Source organism: Hyla sarda, chromosome 9 (assembly GCF_029499605.1).
Source record: "Hyla sarda isolate aHylSar1 chromosome 9, aHylSar1.hap1, whole genome shotgun sequence".
NCBI classification, from domain to species: Eukaryota; Metazoa; Chordata; class Amphibia; order Anura; family Hylidae; genus Hyla; species Hyla sarda.
In genome coordinates, this window is record NC_079197.1 from 655271 (window position 1) to 677169 (window position 21899).

The window sequence follows — 21899 nt, forward strand, 5'->3', positions numbered from 1 at the left end:
TTTTTGGTTAACCACGCCCATTTTCTTGTAATAAAAAAGCACTCCACACAAAAAATTTGGTGCATAAACCGAGAAAAAAAGTCGGTTGGTCTTTAGTAAATCAGGGCCATTGACTTCTATACTGGATGTCCTATACTTTCCAGACATATTGCTGTAAGTTTTCTATTGTGTATGATGTAATTTCTTCCCGTATGATGTCATTTTTACACTTGCTCCATATTATATATACACAGCTGACTTGGAACAAGCAACATCTTCTGCCAAACTTTGGGTTGGACTTGCATCTTGAAGGAGGTGTGTTATGCTTTCCACTGATACAACACACACTCTCTTGGTGACACCATCTACCAATGAGCCCAGCAAAAGTCCACAGCTGGGGAACAACAACCATCTTCTGCTGCACTCCAGGTTGGATTTGCATCTTAAAGGAGGTGTATTATCCTTCTTATGATACAACTGATGGCTCTCTAATTAACACCACTTATCAATGAGCCCAGCACTTCTATAAAGGCCACAGCTTGGTAAACTCTGTTCGCACTGATTTGCGTGGAGATTCTCAGCAGATATTTTCCACTGTGAGTCGTTTTAGCCTTAGAAACGGGGTATTACATTTCTGCATTGGGTGATCATTGTCTGTACAGAGCCCTAGAAGTTTAATCAGCTGTAGTTGAATTACTAGTTATCGATCTGTCGACCAGTCTGTGTCTGAAGTCTATGACCAGATTAAGGTATAAACATATAGGGGGAATTTACCAAGAATTCCGTTTCCATACGCAGGTCTTAAGTAAAGTGCAGCTCTCTCTCACACGCATGTGAGGCCGCCACAGAAACCAACACCAGCCCCCTTCACAGCATGCTGCGCCCAACTGCCCATCCATTTGGCGGGAGCGACACAGGCAGGCAGCCTTAAAAAAAATCTGGGCCTTAGTGTTCACATACAGGTCTTGGATCTTGGTTTTTGATGTTCAGAGATTAGCTGTGCTGATACAATGTAACAAACCCTCAGCGGTGTTTTCAGGACTGCTGAAAGCAAATGGAGATTTTTAAAATGTTGAGGAATTGAATCTCAAGGTATATGAGAAATTTGCAGAACACTTTTTTTTTGCACAAGTCTGAACAACCCCTTTAACTTCACCAAATTTCTGTGTCCTATAATGTGACTTCCCCTCCTCGGCCCAAGTTCCTCATACGTAGAAAATAAAGGTCTCACCACAAGCAGGACACAGCAATACTGAGACACTGTTCCTACACCCCAGCTGTGAACTGGCACCCGATGCAGAGTGAATGTAAAAGTGACATCTCCTGAAAGACATGATTGTGCTCCTCCGAGAATCCCCATGACGTGTCGCACATATAAACCCACAGCTGGATGATGTGAATGCTGCGTTGCGCTGAGTTCAGCAGCTTCATTGACGTCCCCGACTCCCTACAAATAACGTGAAGGACAATTGTCATGAATGGACATTGAGAAAGGGTCATAAAGGAAGGTGCTGTATCCCAGCAATTAAAGTAAATCACTTTCCATGTAAGAAGAATCAGCATATGCAAATAAAGGGTAAAGGCAATGCAAAACCATGGCATGAGCCATAAAGCACAGATTCAGTCACCTTGGAAACTCAAGGGGATTGGTTACCCAGCTTTCCACAGACCCTGAATGGCAAATACTGCAAATGGTTATTATAAGGGCCATATTCTGAAATAAGCACTGGAGGACCAGTACATAGTGCAACACTTAGCAAAGGGCGGCCCCAACACATACAAAAGAAACAGTTTTATTTCCCCAGCTCATCCCCCACCTGACATTTGACTTAATTCAGATAGTTTTAAGAAATAGGTGAAAGCTCTAGTGATGAACATTGGCGGGATCAAGGAATGGAGTGGAGCTTGCGTGATCCGACAGGAAGTGAAGCATGCAGTATGATGTATAGTGCTGTCACGCTACATATGGTGAATATATAATATTTATTACATACACAATTAACAATTAATTGCAAATAAAGTTATTTTCAATCAAAAAGGAAGGGTAGCAACTTATATCTACTGCAACATTCCTATACACAGAAAAGAAGACAGAAGAGGCGGCTGCTATCGGCTCTTCTGAAAATAGGTAAGAGCCATGGGGAGAAGTCTGTGTGAGAGGGGGGAGGGGGGTTATGATAAGCAGTCTGTCTGAGAAGAGGGGGGGGGGGGGGTTATGGTAAGCAGTCTGTCTGAGAGGAGGGGAGGGGGGGGGGGTTATGGTGAGCAGTCTGTCTGAGAGGAGGGGAGGGGGGGGGTTATGGTAAGCAGTCTGTCTGAGAAGAGGGGGGGGTTATGGTAAGCAGTCTGTCTGAGAGGAGGGGAGGGGGGGGGGTTATGGTAAGCAGTCTGTCTGAGAAGAGGGGGAGGGGGGTTATGGTAAGCAGTCTGTCTGAGAAGAGGGGGAGGGGGGTTATGGTAAGCAGTCTGTCTGAGAAGAGGGGGAGGGGGGTTATGGTAAGCAGTCTGTCTGAGAAGAGGGGGGGGATTATGGTAAGCAGTCTGTCTGAGAAGAGGGGGGGATTATGGTAAGCAGTCTGTCTGAGAAGAGGGGGGGGGGGTTATGGTAAGCAGTCTGTCTGAGAAGAGGGGGGGGTTAAGGCGAGCAGTCTGAGAAGAGGGGGAGGGGGGTTATGGTAAGCAGTCTGTCTGAGAAGAGGGGGGGGGGTTATGGTAAGCAGTCTGTCTGAGAAGAGGGGGGGGTTATGGTAAGTAGTCTGTCTGAGAAGAGGGGGATGGGGGGGTTATGGTAAGCAGTCTGTCTGAGAAGAGGGGGAGGGGGGTTATGGTAAGAAGTCTGTCTGAGAAGAGGGGGGGGGGTTATGGTAAGCAGTCTGTCTGAGAAGAGGGGGATGGGGGGGTTATGGTAAGCAGTCTGTCTGAGAAGAGGGGGAGGGGGGTTATGGTAAGCAGTCTGTCTGAGAAGAGGGGGAGGGGTTATGGTAAGCAGTCTGTCTGAGAAGAGGAGGAGGGGTTATGGTAAGCAGTCTGTGTGAGAAGAGGGGGGTTATGGTAAGCAGTCTGTCTGAGAAGAGGGGGGGTTATGGTAAGCAGTATGTCTGAGAAGAGGGGGAGGGGGGTTATTGTAAGCAGTCTGTCTGAGAAGAGGGGGGTTATGGTAAGCAATCTGTGTGGGTGGAACCATGGAAAGTAGTCTGTTAGAGAGAAGGGGAACCATGACAAACAGTTTGTATTAGAGGAGGGAAGAAAGGGGACAGCAGTCTGTGTAAGAAGGGAAGGCATGGAGAGCAGTCAGTTAGAGAGGAGGGAACCATAACTTACTGTCTGTATCAGAGGAGGGAAGAATGGGCAGCAGTCTGTGTAAGAAGGGAAGGCATGGAGAGCAGTCTGTTAGAGAGGAGGGAACCATAACTTACTGTCTGTATCAGAGGAGGGAAGAATGGGCAGCAGTCTGTGTAAGAAGGGAAGGCATGGAGAGCAGTCAGTTTGAGACAGCATAACAATTGATGATCAGTGACAGTTTTATCCTTGATCTACCCATGTGTTAACATTGACCAGTTCTCACTACGATTGGCGAAAAATATATTAATCCTAATTATAGTGTAAATGGGCTTCTGAAGAGAACGTACTCAGGTTTACTGCCTAGGGCACCATGAACTGTACAGGGCGGGCCATTTCTATGGATACACCTTATATACTCTATACAGGGTGCGCCATTTCTATGGATACACCTTATATACTCTATACAGGGTGCGCCATTTCTATGGATATACCTTATATACTATATACAGGGTACGCCATTTCTATGGATACACCTTATATACTCTATACAGGGTGCGCCATTTCTATGGATACACCTTATATACTCTATACAGGGTGCGCCATTTCTATGGATGCACCTTAATAAAATGGGAATGGTTGGTGATAACTTCCTGTTTGGGGCACATTAGTATATGTGAGGGGGGAAACTTTTCAAGATGGGTGGAGACCATGGCTGCCATTTTGAAGTCGGCCATTTTGAATCCAACTTTTGTTTTTTCAATAGGAAGAGGGTCATGTGACAATCAAACTTATTTGGAATTTCACAAGAAAAACAATGATGTGTTTGGTTTTACCATAACTTTATTCTTTCATGAATTATTTACAAGTTTCTGACCACTTATAAAATGTGTTCAATGTGCTGCCCATTGTGTTGGATTGTCAATGCAGCCCTCTTCTCTATATACTGCTATATACTACTTTATACACCACAGGAGAAATGCTAGCACAGGCTTCCAGTATCTGTATACACTGCTATATACTACTATATACACCGCAGGAGAAATGCTAGCACAGGCTTCCAGTATCTGTATACACTGTTATATACTACTATATACACCGCAGGAGAAATGCTAGCACAGGCTTCCAGTATCCGTATACACTACTATATACTACTATATACACCGCAGGAGAAATGCTAGCACAGGCTTCCAGTATACACTGCTATATACTACTATATACACTGCAGGAGAAATGCCAGCACAGGCTTCCAGTATCCGTATACACTGCTATATACTATTATATACACCGCAGGAGAAATGCCAGCACAGGCTTCCAGTATCCGTAGTTTCAGGGGCTGCAGAATGGGCAAAACTAAAATGTGAACAGGACCCTCAGTTTACACAGAAGATTTTGTTCAGTGATGAGGAAACTTTTATGTGAATGGTGAAGTTACCAAACAAAACCACCGCTATTGGTCTGACACTAACCCACATTGGATAGATCCCTCCAAGACTGTTGGAACACAAAAATTGATGGTATGGTGTGATATATGGGTACAAATATAGTGGGGCCATTCTTCATCAATGGAAACCTCAAGGCCACTGGATATGTGAAATTGCTCCATGATGATGTTTCCCTCTTTATGCCCTGAAGCTGCACGTTCCCTGAGTTTTTCCAGCAAGATGGTGACCACCACATTATGGGTGTCAGGTCCGAGCATTCCTAGATGAACAGTTTCCTGGAAAGTGGATTGGTCGTAGTAGTATATAGCAGTGTATATGGATACTGGAAGCCTGTACTGGCATTTCTCCTGCGGTGTATATAGTAGTATATAGCAGTGTATACAGATACTGGAAGCCTGTGCTAGCATTTCTCCTGCAGTGTATATAGTAGTATAAAGCAGTGTATACGGATACTGGAAGCCTGTGCTTGCATTTCTCCGGCGGTGTATATAGTAGTATATAGCAGTGCATACAGATACTGGAAGCCTGTGCTAGCATTTCTCCTGCGGTGTATATAGTAGTATATAGCAGTGTATATGGATACTGGAGGCCTGTGCTAGCATTTCTCCTGCGGTGTATATAGTAGTATATAGCAGTGTATACGGATACTGGAAGCCTGTGCTAGCATTTCTCCTGCTGTCTATATAGCAGTGTATACGGATACTGGAAGCCTGTGCTAGCATTTCTCCTGCGATGTATATAGTAGTATATACGGATACTGGAAGCCTGTGCTAGCATTTTCCTGCGGTGTATATAGTAGTATATAGCAGTGTATACGGATACTGGAAGCCTGTGCTAGCATTTCTCCTGCGGTGTATATAGTAGTATATAGGAGTGTATACGGATACTGGAAGCCTGTGCTAGCATTTCTCTGGTGGTGTATATAGTAGCATATAGCAGTGTATACGGATACTGGAAGCCTGTGCTAGCATTTCTCCTGCGGTGTATATAGTAGTATATAGCAGTGTATACAGATACTGGAAGCCTGTGCTAGCATTTCTCCTGCGGTGTATATAGTAGTATATAGCAGTGTATACGGATACTGGAAGCCTGTGCTGGCATTTCTCCTGCGGTGTATATAGTAGTATATACGGATACTGGAAGCCTGTGCTAGCATTTCTCCTGCGGTGTATATAGTAGTATATAGCAGTGTATACAGATACTGGAAGCCTGTGCTAGCATTTCTCCTGCGGTGTATATAGTAGTATATAGCAGTGTATACGGATACTGGAAGCCTGTGCTGGCATTTCTCCTGCGGTGTATATAGTAGTATATAGCAGTGTATACTGGAAGCCTGTGCTAGCATTTCTCCTGCGGTGTATATAGTAGTATATAGCAGTGTATAAGGATACTGGAAGCCTGTGCTAGCATTTCTCCTGCGGTGTATATAGTAGTATATAGCAGTGTATACGGATACTGGAAGCCTGTGCTAGCATTTCTCCTGCGGTGTATATAATAGTATATAGCAGTGTATACGGATACTGGAAGCCTGTGCTGGCATTTCTCCTGTGGTGTATATAGTAATATATAGCAGGGTATACGGATACTGGAAGCCTGTGCTAGCATTTCTCCTGCGGTGTATATAGTAGTATATAGCAGTGTATACAGATACTGGAAGCCTGTGCTAGCATTTCTCCTGCGGTGTATATAGTAGTATATAGTAGTATATAGAGAAGAGGGCTGCATTGACAATCCAACACAATGGGCAGCACATTGAACACATTTTATAAGTGGTCAGAAACTTGTAAATAACTCATGAAAGAATAAAGTTACGGTAAAATCAAACACATCATTGTTTTTCTTGTGAAATTCCAAATAGGTTTGATGTGTCACATGATCCTCTTCCTATTGAAAAAACAAAAGTTGGATTCAAAATGGCCGACTTTAACCCCTTCATGACCCAGCCCATTTTCACCTTCATGACCTGGGCATTTTTTGAAAATCTGACCACTGTCACTTTAAACATTAATAACTCTGATGCTTTTACTTATCATTCTGATTCCGAGATTGTTTTTTCGTGACATATTCTACTTTATTTTATCGGTAAAATTTCACTGATATTTGTATCCTTTCTTGGTAAAAAATCTAAAAATTTCATGAAAATTTTGAAAATTTAGCATTTTTCTAACTTTGAAAGTCTCTGCTTGAAAGGAAAATGGATATTCCAAATAAATTACATATTGATTCACATATACAATATGTCTACTTTGTGTTTGCATTAAAAAATTGACAAGTTTTTACTTTTGGAAGACACCAGAGGGCTTCAAAGTTCCGCAGCAATTTTCCAATTTTTCTCAAGATTTTCAAAATCTTAATTTTTCAGGGCCCAGTTCAGGTTGGAAGTGGATTTTAAGGATCTTCATATTAGAAATACCCCATAAATGACCCCATTATAAAAACTGCACCCCCCAAAGTATTCAAAATGACATTCAGTAAGTGTTTTAACCCTTTAGGTGTTTCACAGGAATAGCAGCAAAGTGAAGGAGAAAATTCTAAATCTTCATTTTTTACACTCGCATTTTCTTGTAGACCCAATTTTTGAATTTTTACAAGGGGTAAAAGGAGAGAAATCACCCTAAAATTTGTAACCCAATTTCTCTCGAGTAAGGAAATACCTCATATGTGTATGTAAAGTGTTCGGCGGGCGCAGTAGAGAGCTCAGAAGGGAAGGAGCGACAATGGGATTTTGGAGAGTGAGTTTTTCTGAAAGGGTTTTTGGGGGGCATGTCCCATTTAGGAAGCCCCTATGGTGCCAGAACAGTGGACCCCCCCACATGTGACCCCATTTTGGAAACCATACCCCTCATGGAATGTAATAAGGGGTGCAGTGAGCATTTACACCCCACTGGCGTTTGACAGATATTTGAAACGGTGGACTGTGCAAATCAAAAATTTTATTTTTCATTTTCACAGACCACTGTTCCAAAAATCTGTCATACACCAGTGGGGTGTAAATGCTCACTGCACCCCTTATTACATTCCGTGAGGGGTGTAGTTTCCAAAATGGGGTCACATATGGATATTTATTGTTTTGTGTTTGTCAGAACTGCTGTAACAATCAGCCACCCCTGTGCAAATCACCTCAAATGTACATGGCGCACTCTCCCTTCTGGGCCTTGTTGTGCGCCCCCAGAGCACTTTGCACCCACATATGGGGTATCTCCGTACTCAGGAGAAATTGCGTTATAAATTTAGAGGGTCTTTTTTCCCTTTTACCTCTTGTGAAAATGAAAAGTATAGGGCAACACCAGCATGTCAGTGTAAAAAATTTATTTTTTTACACTAACATGCTGGTGTAGACCCCAACTTCACCTTTTCATAAGGGGTTAAAGAAGAAAAAGCCCCCCAAAATTTGTAAGGCAATTTCTCCCGAGCACGGCGATACCCCATATGTGTCCCAAAACTGTTGCCCTGAAATACGACAGGGCTCCAAAGTGAGAGAGCGCCATGCGCATTTGAGGCCTGAATTAGGGATTTGCATAGGGGTGGACATAGGGGTATTCTACGCCAGTGATTCCCAAACAGGGTGCCTCCAGCTGTTGCAAAACTCCCAGCATGCCTGGACAGTCAATGGCTGTCCGGCAATACTGGGAGTTATTATTTTGCAACAGCTGGAGGCTCCGTTTTGGAAACAGTAGCGTACCAGACGTTTTTCATTTTTTTGGGGAGGGGGGGCTGTGTAGGGGTATGTGTATATGTAGTGTTTTTTACTTTTTATTTTAGGTTAGTGTCAGTGTAGTGTAGTGTTTTTAGGGTACAGTCACATGGGCAGAGGTTCACAGCAAGTTTGCCGCTGGAAGTTTGAGCTGCAGCGCAAAATTTGCGCCATCTCAAACTTGCGGCACTCACTGTAAACCTCCGCCCATGTGAGTGTACCCTGTACATTCACATTGGGGGGAGGGGGCAAACATCCAGCTGTTGCAAACTCCGAGCATGCCCTTTGGCTGTCCGTGCATGCTGGGAGTTGTAGTTTTGCAACAGCTGGAGGAACACTGGTTTGGAAACACTAAGTTAAGTAATAAACTTTCAAGTGTTTTGCAACCAAACTTAGTGTTTCCAAACCAGTGTGCCTCCAGCTGTTGCAAAACTACAACTCCCAGCATGCATGGTCTGTCAGTGCATGCTGGGAGTTATAGTTTTGCAACAATTGCAACAGCTGGAGGCACTGAGGTAGGAAACGGACAATGTTTCCCAACTAGTGTGCCTCCAGAGGTTGCAAAACTACAACTCCCAGCATGCCCAGACTGCCAAGGCATGCTGGAAGTTGTAGTTCGGCAATATCTGAAGGATCAGATGTTGCTGAACTACAACTTCCAGCATGCCTGGGCAGTCTGGGCATGCTGGGAGTTGTAGTTTTGCAATATCTGGAGGTCCACAGTTTGGAGACCACTGTATAATGGTCTCCAATCTGTGCTCTTCCAGATGTTAGAGAACTACAACTCCCAGCATGCCTGGACAGACTGAGCATGCTGAGATTTGTAGTTTTGCAACATCTGGAAGAGCACAGATTGGAGACCATTATACAGTGGTCTCCAAACTGTGGACCTCCAGATGTTGCAAAACTACAACTCCCAGCATGCCCAGAAAGCCAAAGGCTGTCTGGGCATGCTGGGAGTTGCAGTTTTGAAACTCTCAGAGGCAGCAGTGAGATCGCTTTACGGCGATCTCACTGCTGCCAATGAAGATGCCGCACTGCTGCCGGAAACTCACCTCCGGGACGCAGCGCAGCCGGGACCGCACGGAGGACGCCGGGACCGCTCGGGACACCGCTCCGATGGGTAAGTGACGCCGGGGGACGGGTCAGGGACACTTAGCAGAGCGGTGTGTGTCCCGATCCCCGTGATCGGGACTCACACACCGCGCTGCTAAGTATTTTCATAGCGAAACGCTGCTATCAGCTAGTCAGATTTGACCAGCTGATAGCAGCGATCGCTGGGGGGGGTGGGGGACGAAACCCCCCGTGGTCGCACGGTAAGATGGCTGGCTATCAGTGATAGCCACCATCTTTCCGGGCGCTGCGGGATGCCGCGAGTAGCGGCAGTAATATCCATGACGTACCTGTATGTCATGGGTCGGGAACACCTTGCCACCCATGACGTACAGGTATGTCATAGGTCGGGAAGGGGTTAAAATGGCCGCAATGGTCACCACCCATCTTGAAAAGTTTCCCCCCTCACATATACTAATGTGCCCCAAACAGGAAGTTATCACCAACCATTCCCATTTTATTAAGGTGCATCCATAGAAATGGCGCACCCTGTACATTTGGCCAATTATTACATGGCTACCTTCTCTATACCTGCTCTGCCTTTTTTCTCAGTCGGCACTGTTGTAGCTTTTAATGGTTAAACCAGGAATCCAGGATGAACAGGTCAAGATGGGACAGCGCAGGACTGAATGGAGTTGTAGAACAAGTGAACAAACATTGTCACAGTATTATGTGAGATGTGAACAAACCAGACACATCATTGCAGTTGACCCCATCGTCGCTATTAACATGAACATACTCTCGAATATGAGGACACGACATTGTAATTACAAAGGGGCTTAAAAGTGAAGTCACTCAGAGGGGAGGTATCAATGGGGGATGAAGAGAATTAATGGTCTCCTTCATGGAATTACACTCTGCCCCAGGATGTTGGCACCAACCAATGTCTGAGCTCATCCCATGTTTGCGCCATTTTAAATTTCCTAAATAAATGTCTCAGATTACACTGAAGAAGGAAGGAAGTAAATTACACAATTATACAAAGCAACGAGAATATAAAAGAAAGTTCCCTCCTACGTGGGAAGCAGAGACTTGTTCTGTGAGTCCATGCCGAGCTCCATGAGGCCAAGAACACGGGGAGTGCAACCAATACTGCCGCCAAATGTACAATAATATTGCTCTCTGCACTGCAACTGGACCTGTAATGAGGGTCTACAATGAGGGTCTACAATGAGGGTCCACAATGAGGGTCTTCAATGAGGGTCTACAATGAGGGTCCACAATGAGGGTTACAATGAGGGTCCACAATGAGAGTCCACAATGAGGGTCCACAATGAGGGTTACAATGAGGGTCCACAATGAGAGTCCACAATGAGGGTATTCAATGATGGTCCACAATGAGGTACTACAATGAGGGTCCACAATGAGGGCCCACAATGAGGGTCCACAATGAGAGTCCACAATGAGGGTCCACAATGAGGGTCCACAATGAGGGTCTACAATGAGGGTCCACAATGAAGGTCTACAATGAGGGTCTACAATGAGGGTCCACAATGAGGGTCTACAATGAGGGTCCACAATGAGGGTCCACAATGAGGGTCTTCAATGAGGGTATACAATGAGGGTCCACAATGAGGGTCTTCAATGAGGTGGTCCTTCAGAACTGGGTTTGGGACCTCTGCTCCATTACACAGACAATTTCTTTATTCAAATAATGTAATACTCAATATCCCCTGTTGTGGTGCTGTAGGGAAACTGAACACTTCCTGCCAGCTGTCCCCACATATTACAGCTGATCTCAGGGGGACCACAGAGGGGTACACTTTTTGCACCTTTATCAAGTAGGGAGTGTCCAGAGGTGAAGCCTTTTAATATATTGCAGGAACTTATATGAATTGTGACTGGACTTGGCCTTTAAATCTACTGAGAGATCTCAGCCTCTGTTCACACGATATAAGCTTCTACCTGATAAAATGCAGATCACTTTGATATCACAATGGGGCAGTAGCTTGTTCCCAGCTCTCAGATTCCGCTGTGTTGTCCTTTGATTCACAATTGTCGGCGGTGAGCGCTTTGTTTGCATTGTAAATTGACCGAGGTCTCGTATAGTCAACACACTTACTACTGGATGAGTCAACAAGAGCTCTCGTAACGCGCTGCTACCGCAACATGGTTTGTGTTTGAACTGGAAATCATTTGTATGGCAGCGGATTAACTGGTGTCTCCAGTTCTACAGGGAGTAGTACACCTGTACACAGGTATAGGAATGGACATATAATACTATTAAGGTGCATGTCCAATTCTGGAGCATAATCTGACACTGTAGAGACAGAAGCTACATAGAAGGTACAGTCACTTTTTAAAACCCTGTATTATTGGTGTTGTAATGGTTTGGACTATACCGTCACTATTATGATGGTTATTACTCGAAATAGAAAGATTGTGAACCGCCTGAACAGTGAGAACCCTAAGTTAGTATAGCAGTGTACTTCATCCTGTTGCAACTTGCAGCGTGCCTGAGAGTTATTTGATTTCAGCAGCTGGAGAGTCACAGGTTAGGGAACTGTACACTGATCTCATCTGCAATTGGATAAAATACATGCTCTTCTGCTTCTGGCTGTGTAGCGAGGGCTGCAATCTATGTAGAGGGCCAGTTGGGGAGCAGTCTGTGTGAGAGGAGGAAGGCAAAAATGGGGAGCAGTTTGTGTAAGGAAGGAAACTTGGAAAGCAGGAAAGAGGAGGAAACCATAAGGAGCAGTCTGTGTAAGATAAGTGAAGAACAGGAAGCAGTCTGAGTAAGTAAGGAAGCTTGGAAAGCAGTCTGTGTGAGAGGGGGGACCATGTGAAGCAGTCAATGGGAGAAGAACGGGAAGCAGTATGTGGGAAGAAAGCTCAGTAAGCAGTCTGTGTGAGAGGGGGGACCATGTGAAGCAGTCAATGGGAGAAGAACGGGAAGCAGTATGTGGGAAGAAAGCTCAGTAAGCAGTCTGTGTGAGAGGGGGGATCATGTGAAGCAGTCAATGGGAGGAGAACGGGAAGCAGTATGTGGGAAGAAAGCTCAGTAAGCAGTCTGTGTGAGAGGGGGGACCATGTGAAGCAGTCAATGGGAGAAGAACGGGAAGCAGTATGTGGGAAGAAAGCTCAGTAAGCAGTCTGTGTGAGAGGGGGGACCATGTGAAGCAGTCAATGGGAGAAGAACGGGAAGCAGTACGTGGGAAGAAAGCTCAGTAAGCAGTCTGTGTGAGAGGGGGGATCATGTGAAGAAGTCAATGGGAGAAGAGCGGGAAGCAGTATGTGGGAAGAAAGCTCAGTAAGCAGTCTGTGTGAGAGGGGGGACCATGTGAAGCAGTCGATGACAGAAGGGAGAAGAACGGGAAGCAGTGTGTGTAAGGAAGAAAGCTGGGGACGCAGTCTGTGAGAGAGGGGGACCATGTGAAGCAGTGAATGTGAGAAGGGGGAAGGATCGAGAGCAGTCTGTGTGAGACAGCATAAAAATTGATGATAAATGATAGTTTTATCATTGATCTTCCCATTTGTTAACATTGACCAGTTCTCATTACGATTGCTCAAAATATATAATGTATAATGGCTGCACTGTATATACCTGTGATTGTGTAAAATCCAAGACACTCAGCTAAGAAGAAAGCAGTGGGTTGTAACTGATAGTAATTCCTTGGTCACCGCATCATAAACAGCAGACGATTATCTATATGTATTACATCATACAAGAGGCTGGAGCCTCAGACCAACATCAGACGGAAGTTTTCTATCAGTCCGCGCACCTTACAATGGAGTCATTGTTACCGAAGCTTTTAGTTACAAATGTGATAGTCTATTCTTGTTCTTGTCAATGAATGCACAGGAAACCTGCAAGAAGCGCAGCGCTGATAGGCCGCAGCAGAGGAAATCTGGATTCTTTCATTTTTGGGGCCACAGCCCAAAAGAAGGGAGAGAAATGAGCCATGTGTCCTCCGGCCCTATCGGACAGGGAGACCTGGATGATCACGCCTGTTATTCTATGGTAGAAAAAATGAACGCTGTCAGGAAGAGAGAAACCTTACTATCGTTTTGTTATCTTACAATAGCAACGGCTTGGAGGAAAAGTTTTGGAAAAAAAGCAAATAAGCGACAGCGGATAAGAGTATCCAGGCGCCGTAACGTAAAGGTTTGTGTATGGAAGGTCCCTGTGGACATCAAGGTCCCTCCGTACAAAAAAAAAATCACGTCCAAGAAAAAAATCAAATGGAAAAAAGTTGAACACTGAGTCCCTTCTCATCCTCCTCAGACAAGTTGTTAAAGGGGTCATCTAACATATAAAACACATATTCATATATTGGGGAATTCTGAAGTAAAAGAGCGGACATGGGTCAGAGTGGACAGCCGTGACCCCATCTATCTGGGGGACCTGACCATCCATTGCTGTAAATGGGCAGTGTGTAATGCTTCAATTCCCCTGTGGTGGTACTGCAGGAAAACTAAACACTTCCTGCCAGGTTTGTTTTCAGATTACTGCTGATCCCAGAAGGTCTTGGTAGTGGGAAACTGTTTGATTCCTTTATTGTTAAGAAAAAAGGACCATACCTGCTGCTTACTGGTCCTGCAGGGTAAATACTGGTGCCCAACATGATGCCGAACAGTAACAATGCTATATGAGGGAGGCCGCACGGGGCAAAATACTAATGAACAGAGCACAAGATGACAACCAAGTGAGTAACAGATAGAAGGTATTTGTGAGAGAAATATAGGTGCTAGACATAAAAAGTGTACGTGATTAGAATAAGATACTAAGAAACATATAACATTTAGTTTTAAAAATTATTTGAAAATAAAAGCATAGAGATATGTGTGACTGCAGCCTTAGTTTCTATGAGGAATATTTCAGCTTTTTCATTGTAAATTAGGTGAAAAACCCAATCCAGCAACGAACTTGGGCGGCCCGGGTCACAGCAGGGCACAGGGAGCTGCGGGCAGTGCCATAAGATTGACAATGGATAGAAGGAACATGGCTTACATTATGGGGAAGAGATAAGACGCTTCCTGTAAATGTTACCCTGCGTATTGCTGATTGTGGGACTGAACGTCCATGATCCGAAGCACAATCTTATCTCGAGTCCTAAAAAACACAGGACCGGTCACAGAATATATAAGTGTACGGCCATTGTATTTAAATAACTCACTACTACAAGATATATACAGTGGTCCCTCAACATACGATGGTAATTAGTTCCAAACGACCCATCGTTTGTCGAATCCATCGTATGTTGAGGGATCCGTGCAATGTAAAGTATAGGAAGCTGTACTTACCTGTCCCCACCGCTCCGCACCAGGTCCTCACCGCTCCCGCTGCTGTTCCAGGGGCTCCCGATGCTGTCCCGCTGCTCCGGTGTCTTCTTCACGATCGTCCGGTGTCTTGCGCATCTTCTGCAGGGTCCGGGCCTCGCTTTCTGGTGACGTTATTACGCTGCTGCGCCGGTGGACCCGGAGCAGCGGGAATAGGTAAGCGAACCTGCCAGGGATGCTTAAACTGCTATCCGACAGCAGCTTAAGCATTTTGCGCTGTCGGATAGAAGTTAATGCGATGGCCCCGACATATAAAAGCATCGTATGTCGATGCTGACATCGACATGCGATGGCCTCTGAGAGGCCATCGTATGTCGATTTTATCATATGTCGGGGCCATCGTAGGTCGGGGGGTTACTGTACAGTGAGTCACTTCATTCATACAGAGGATCCACAAAGGGAAAAAAATCCATTATCACAGTTAAAGGGGTACTCCGCCGAAAACATGTTATCCACTATCCAAAGGATAGGGGATAAGATGTCTGATCGCAAGGGTCCTGCTGATGGGTACCCCGAGATCTCTGGCGTGGCACCCCAGTCATGTGTTCACAGAGCGAACTCCACTCCATGCCGGATTACTGGCGACTACGCCCGTGACGCCCCCTCCCATAGACATGAATGAAGGGGGCGTGGTGTGACGAACGCAGAAGCTATAAGCTTCCATTTTCTGGACACCACCGCTGCCGGCCCGGAGATCGCGGGGGTCCCCAGCGGCGGGAGCTCCGTGATCAGACATCTTACACCTTTTCGATGGAGTACCCCTTTAAGGGGACAGCAGTTTCAAGACTGTGCACCTCGAGTGGTTGCAAAACACAACTCACAGCATGCCTGGACAGCCAACGGCTGTCCGAGCATGCTGGGAGTTGTTGTTTTGCAACATCTGGAGGTCCACAGTCTGGAAAGTGTTATCTAGCATAATTAAGTAAATATGGGGGGTATATCCAATGGCTAAACCTTCATATTGACATACAGTGGGGTCAATAATCTCTCCTGGAATCTTTATAGCTGCTTGGAATACAGAGAACTTTCGGCAGTGATTATATGAGAACCTTCTGTGTCTTCAGATATAGTTAAATTCTCATATATGTTATGAACACTACAAGCTGAGAATAACCTAAGGTTTGATCCTCTCCAATAACAATAGACAAAAACTCGAAGAGGATGAAGTCATTGTCTTATCATGGCTGGATGTAGAGCAAAAGCCACATGGGTGAATTGTTATCTAAGAAACAGCAAGAAAAACCAAAACTATTCATAGCCGTCCAACTGTTCTCTGTGCAATGAGCATATGAGATAAAAAAAACACTCTGAAAAACAATAGCGGCTCTCATGGAGGAGAATGCAACGCGCCCTGGGCCGCTACACTACCTGTGTTCCCACACAATCCTTGAGAAAGTCCTCCAATGGAGGAGACACTGGAAAGTACACAGAAAAAAATTTATAGGCTTAAGATACGGCAAAACTGTGATGTCAGCTCCTATAGGGTGAGGTCAACATGGAGATTAGCACCAAAACTGTGATGTCAGCTCCTATAGGGTAACTGTGATGTCAGCTCCTATAGGGTGAGGTCAACATGGAGATCAGCACCAAAACTGTGATGTCAGCTCCTATATGGTGAGGTCAACATGGAGATCAGCACCAAAACTGTGATGTCAGCTCCTATAGGGTGAGGTCAACATGGAGATCGGCACCAATACTTTGATGTTAGCTCCTATATGGTGAGGTTAATATGGAGATCAATACCCGGTACCAAGAATGTCAAATGGAATAAATAACAAGTAGATCAACACACACTGTATGCACCCTTTATTAGTGTCCCCTTATAGAAAGGGTCTGAAGGCCAAATGGTGGACCATATTTTGCCCTTCAAGACCACAGCTGATCGGAATGGTATAGATCCCAATAGATGATGAAATTATTATGCAGAAATATTGGCCCAGAGGGACAGGATCTGTCCAAAGGTATCAGAGGTTCCAGGGTGCACCAAGAAAACATTCCCCCACTATTACACCTCCTTAACCAGTCTAAACTGTTCACACCTGACAGGAATGGGTTATCGATTCATGCTGCTGGTGCCAAATTTTGCACCCCAATCAACATGGTGCCATAGAGATATGGCATCTGATCACGTCATGTTTATCCACAGAGATCTGGATCCGTCTGACCAGGCCATGTTTCTATAGAGATCTGGATCCATCTGACCAGGCCATGTTTCTCCACAGAGATCTGGATCCATCTGACCAGGCCATGTTTCTCCACAGAGATCTGGATCCATCTGACCAGGCCATGTTTCTCCACAGAGATCTGGATCCATCTGTCCAGGCCATGTTTCTCCAGAGATCTGGATCCATCTGACCGGGCCATGTTTCTCCACACAGAGATCTGGATCCATCTGGCCAGGCCAGGTTTCTCCACAGAGATCTGGATCCATCTGACCAGGCCATGTTTCTCTATAGAGATCTGGATCCATCTGACCAGGACATGTTTCTCTGTAGAGATCTGGATCTATCTGACCAGGCCATTTTTCTCCACAGAGATCTGGATCCATCTGACCAGGCCATGTTTCTCTATAGAGATCTGGATCCATCTGACCGGGCCATGTTTCTCCACAAAGATCTGGATCCATCTGACTAGGCCATGTTTCTCCACAGAGATCTGGATCCATCTGATCGGGCCATGTTTCTTCACAGAGATTTGGATCCATCTGACCAGGACATGTTTCTCCACAGAGATCTGGATCCATCTGACCAGGCCATGTTTCTCTATAGAGATCTGGATCCATCTGACCAGGACATGTTTCTCTATAGAGATCTGGATCCATCTGACCGGGCCATGTTTCTCTATAGAGATCTGGATCCATCTGATCGGGCCATGTTTCTCCACAGAGATCTGGATCCATCTGACCAGGCCATGTTTATCTATAGAGATCTAGATCCATCTGACCAGGCCATGTTTATCCACAAAGATCTGGATCCATCTGACTAGGCCCTGTTTCTCCACATAGATCTGGATCCATCTGATCAGGTCATGTTTCTTCACAGAGATCTGGATCCATCTGTCTAGGCCATGTTTCTCCACAGAGATATGGATCCAGCTGATCAGGTCCTGTTTCTTCACAGAGATCTGGATCCATCTGTCTAGGCCATGTTTCTCTATAAAGATCTGGATCCATAGGGCGTGGCCTGCATGGGGAGCTAAGCAGACACGTTGCTGTCGAGCTCCCGCTTACCCTGTGACTTACCCTGCTATAACTTCCCCCTGACTCACGGAACTGCTTGCCTGAGGGTGCCTCCGGACGCAGGAGACCCTGGTGAATTTGGCGGTACGGCTCGCGCTCTACTCCGGTGTCGGCGGCGGGGCCTGCTATCTGGGAGGTCCGGGCTGCTGAAAAGAGAGAACAGAGCGGGGACACGGGCAGCCTCTGTGGCAGAGTGGTGAGGTCCGGAGGCGAAGGTGTGGTGCCTCGGGGTGTCCTGGTGGCTTCTGCAGGTCCCGGGAGTCCTCCTGTGTTCCCTGAATTGCGTCCGCCATTACTGGCCTTCGTGGGCGGGGCCTAATCACGGGCCTGGTCGACTGGGCAACCCTGCTTTGAGAGCTGCAGGGAAAGGGACCTTGGAGCCTGATCTTCTCCTGGCTGCCTGTACATAGGGTGGCTGAAGGCTGGCACCTCCCCGGCCTGGGACTGTGAGTACCGCACCATCTTATTATACATTTGGCCCTGGGGCTGGGCCCTCTTTCCTCTCCAAGGCTTGCTGGGACTTGTAGTGGGCTGTGGATTGGCTTGCTGACTCTGCTGCTGCTCAATTAACACCCTCTGTACTGGACTGTCTTCCTGCCTGCTTGTGCTCTGATACCCTCGGGTGTGTCCCTGCTACTGCTGCCTTTAGTGTGGTGGGATTTATTGCTATCCTACGGGGAGCGGTGTGCTCTGAAGGAAACAGCAGTGTTTCTCCCTCCTTGTGCCTTACTTTGCTCATACTCATCTGGCGGGTGCCGGCATCCCGCCAAGGGAGGCTCCAGGGGCAAATCCAAGTGCAACAAGTATGGGGTTGGAGTGTTTCTTCCTGCTATGAACGATGATGCCTCTTCGGATGGTGGCCACTCTGAAGGTATTGGCTACTCCCTTCGGGACTCTGTGGCGCAGACTCCTCTATCTAAGAAAGTGGAGGCTAATGCGGCTAAATCACTAAGTCAATTTTCTAGATATGCGGAGCCGTTGGGCAGCACCTTGCCCCTCCAGGCTGGGTTCGGGGCGGACGGGCCCTCGGAGACGCCGTTCCGTCCTTCTCCTGATCGGATGCACTATGATGGGACTCTTATGGACCTCTGCTTCACTGAAATTCTGTCCACCATCACCTCCTGTCATACTTCTATGATCACTAAAGTGGATGAACTGAGACAAGAATTCATTATTTTACGCCATGAGACTCAAAAGTTGAGGGAGCGCACTACGGAGGTGGAGAACAGAGTCTCTACAGTTGAGGATACCCTCTGCCCTATTCCCCAGCAAATTTCTGACCAGCAGCGGCAGTTTCGGGATATGGTGGATAGAGCCGACGACTTTGAGAACCGTCTGAAGTGTAACAACGTTCGGCTGGTGGGCCTTCCTGAGAGGGCAGAGTGTGCTGATCCAGTGGCGTTCTTAGAATCCTGGCTGAAGGAGATACTCCCTGTGGATACCTTCTCTCCCTTCTTCACTGTGGAGCGGGCCCATAGGGTCCCTGCCAGACCTCCTATGCCCGGGGGGCCTCCTCGGCCATTTCTAGCTCGGATTCTTCACTTTAAAGACAAAGACGCTATCCTGAGAGCTTTGAGGATCAAGGGAGAGGTGCTCTTTGGTGACAGCAGAGTCTCTTTCTATCCGGACTTCTCTGTGGAGTTGAGTAAACAGCGAACACAGTTTACAGAAGTTAGGGCCAAACTCCGCTCCAAGGGATATCGCTACGCCATGTTGTACCCGGCTCGGCTGAGGGTGGTGGATGGACGCACTACCAAATTCTTCACCTCACCTGCGGAGGCGATGCAGTGGGCGGAGGCTGCTCCAGAGAGCGTCTGGGCCGCCAGACTGATGCTCCTGATGGCCTGTCTGCTCTCTTAGTTAGCTAGCGTATTGGCTGCAAGTGTTAGTTGTCCGAGGTTCGAGTTCCCCTAGCATTCTCGGGTTAGTGGGTCAGGGGGTATAGTCTTTTAGTTTACTGGGGGGGGGGGGGGGCGGGAGGCAGTGGTTGGTGGATTGTAAGTAGCTCCTGCACTCGCCTGATACGATTTTCTACTTAGTGTGAGACAGGGTTGTTTTGCTGTTTCTATCTGTTTATGCTGTTATTGGTATTCTGTCTTTGTTGTCTGTCCGTGTTGTCTGTGGTGTGCATGGGAGATCCTTGGGTTGCGGAGCACCTGTTCAGTGGGGTAGGCCCTGGTAGTGCTGCATCTTGGTTTCATGATGGGGTCCCTTAAGGTTTTAAGCTGGAATGTCCGTGGCCTAAATTCCAAGTTTAAGAGGGCACTGTGCCCGGATTTTGTTAAGAGACACTCCCCACATATTATTTGTCTGCAGGAAACTCACCTCATGGGTCAAAAGGTCCTGGCCCTAAAGAGGGCGTGGGTTGCGAAGGGTTACCACTCGTCCTACTCATCCTTGGCTAGAGGGGTCTCAGTCCTTGTCTTTAAGTCCCACCCCTTGATAATCTCCCAGGTTTCCTGTGACCACTTTGGTAGGTATGTGATATTACACTGTGCGTTGTTCTCCTTTTGCTTTAACCTTGTCTCCTTGTATGTACCTCCTCCCTTTCATGTGACCCTCCTGGATCTGATTGTGGATAGGCTGACTTCTTTCCCTACTGACCCTGTTCCTTTTATACGAGACTTCAACGTTGTTCCTGACCCCTGCCTCGATCGCACCAGTGCCGTGGACCCCGGATCATCTGCATTAGCTTCTTGGCATATGGGGTTGGGCCTTACTGACCTTTGGAGATCAAAATACCCGTATGACTCCGTCTTCTCTTACTACTGCTCGATGCACCGTACCTGCTCCCGAATTGACCTCGCTTTTGCTTCGGCTGACCTATTGCCGGCGGTGAGGGAGGTGAGCTATACTAGTAGAGGGATCTCAGATCATTCTGCCTTAATAGTTAACTTGTACCTAGTTCCTAGTCCCTCCTCACGTTTGTGGATAATGCATTCTGGGTGGCTTCAGGCAGATAAAATATTGTCTGCCTTGGAAACTGCTCACTCTGACTATTGTGCCCATAATGCCTCCCACCCGGATGTCCTCATCCAGTGGGATGCTTACAAAGCCACGGTTAGAGGAGCATTTATGGTGGGGGTAGCGGGCAGGAGGGCGTTATTGGGAGCCCGGGAGCGCGCGTTACAGTCTGAAATCTGGGTTCTCTAGGCAGCGGTGGTAAAAGACCCTACTCTGGAGGCTAAGAGAGAGTGGGCTAGGGCACAGAGATCTCTTTTGATTGTCCAGAAAGATTGGGTTCATTTGAAACTAGCAGCGAGGGAGGAAGCCATATTTGAATTTGCGGATAAGAATGGTAAACTTTTGGCCTATCTGTCTAGGGAAAGCCACCATGTGGCTTCCATCCCCTGTGTACGTGGGAGGGATGGGTCCCTTAGCTCTAACCTGTCAGTCATCAACGCGGTATTCCATTCCTTCTATAGCTCCCTGTACTCCTTCTCCTCTGAGACTATAATGTCCTTCTTGAGAGAACTTACTCTTGTCCCACTGACTTCGCTCCAATCCCCTGGTCTGGAGGACCCGCTGACAGTTGAGGAGATGTCCAGAGTTATTAAAGACTTACCCTCTGGAAAGACTCCGGGACTTGATGGTTTAGTGGGGGACTGGTACAGGCTGAACGAGGAGAAACTGATCCCCATATTGCTTAAATTGTATACGGTGGGGCCCTGCCTGACTCTATGAGAGATACTCTGATTGTAGTACTGCCTAAGCCTGGTAAGGATCCGACATTGCCGGACTCTTATTGCCCCATTTCCCTCCTCAATGTGGATATCAAAATTCTGGCAAAGGTCCTGGCGAACAGGCTTAGGGGGGTCATTTCCTCTGTAGTTCATCCTGATCAGACTGGGTTCATGCAAGGGGGGGGCAA

The 21899-nt window shown here is 46.6% G+C and overlaps 2 long non-coding RNA genes across 2 annotated transcripts in view; one reads left to right on the forward strand and one right to left on the reverse strand.

Annotated features, from left to right (window-relative positions):
• LOC130291041 (uncharacterized) overlaps positions 1–21899 on the reverse strand; it is a 122996-nt gene that overhangs the window by 72894 nt on the left and 28203 nt on the right. The window lies entirely within an intron of this gene.
• Positions 1818–13488, forward strand: LOC130291042 (uncharacterized). Its single transcript, XR_008847777.1, has 3 exons — positions 1818–1947; positions 2062–2107; positions 13313–13488. It is a non-coding gene; the product is annotated as an uncharacterized LOC130291042 (long non-coding RNA).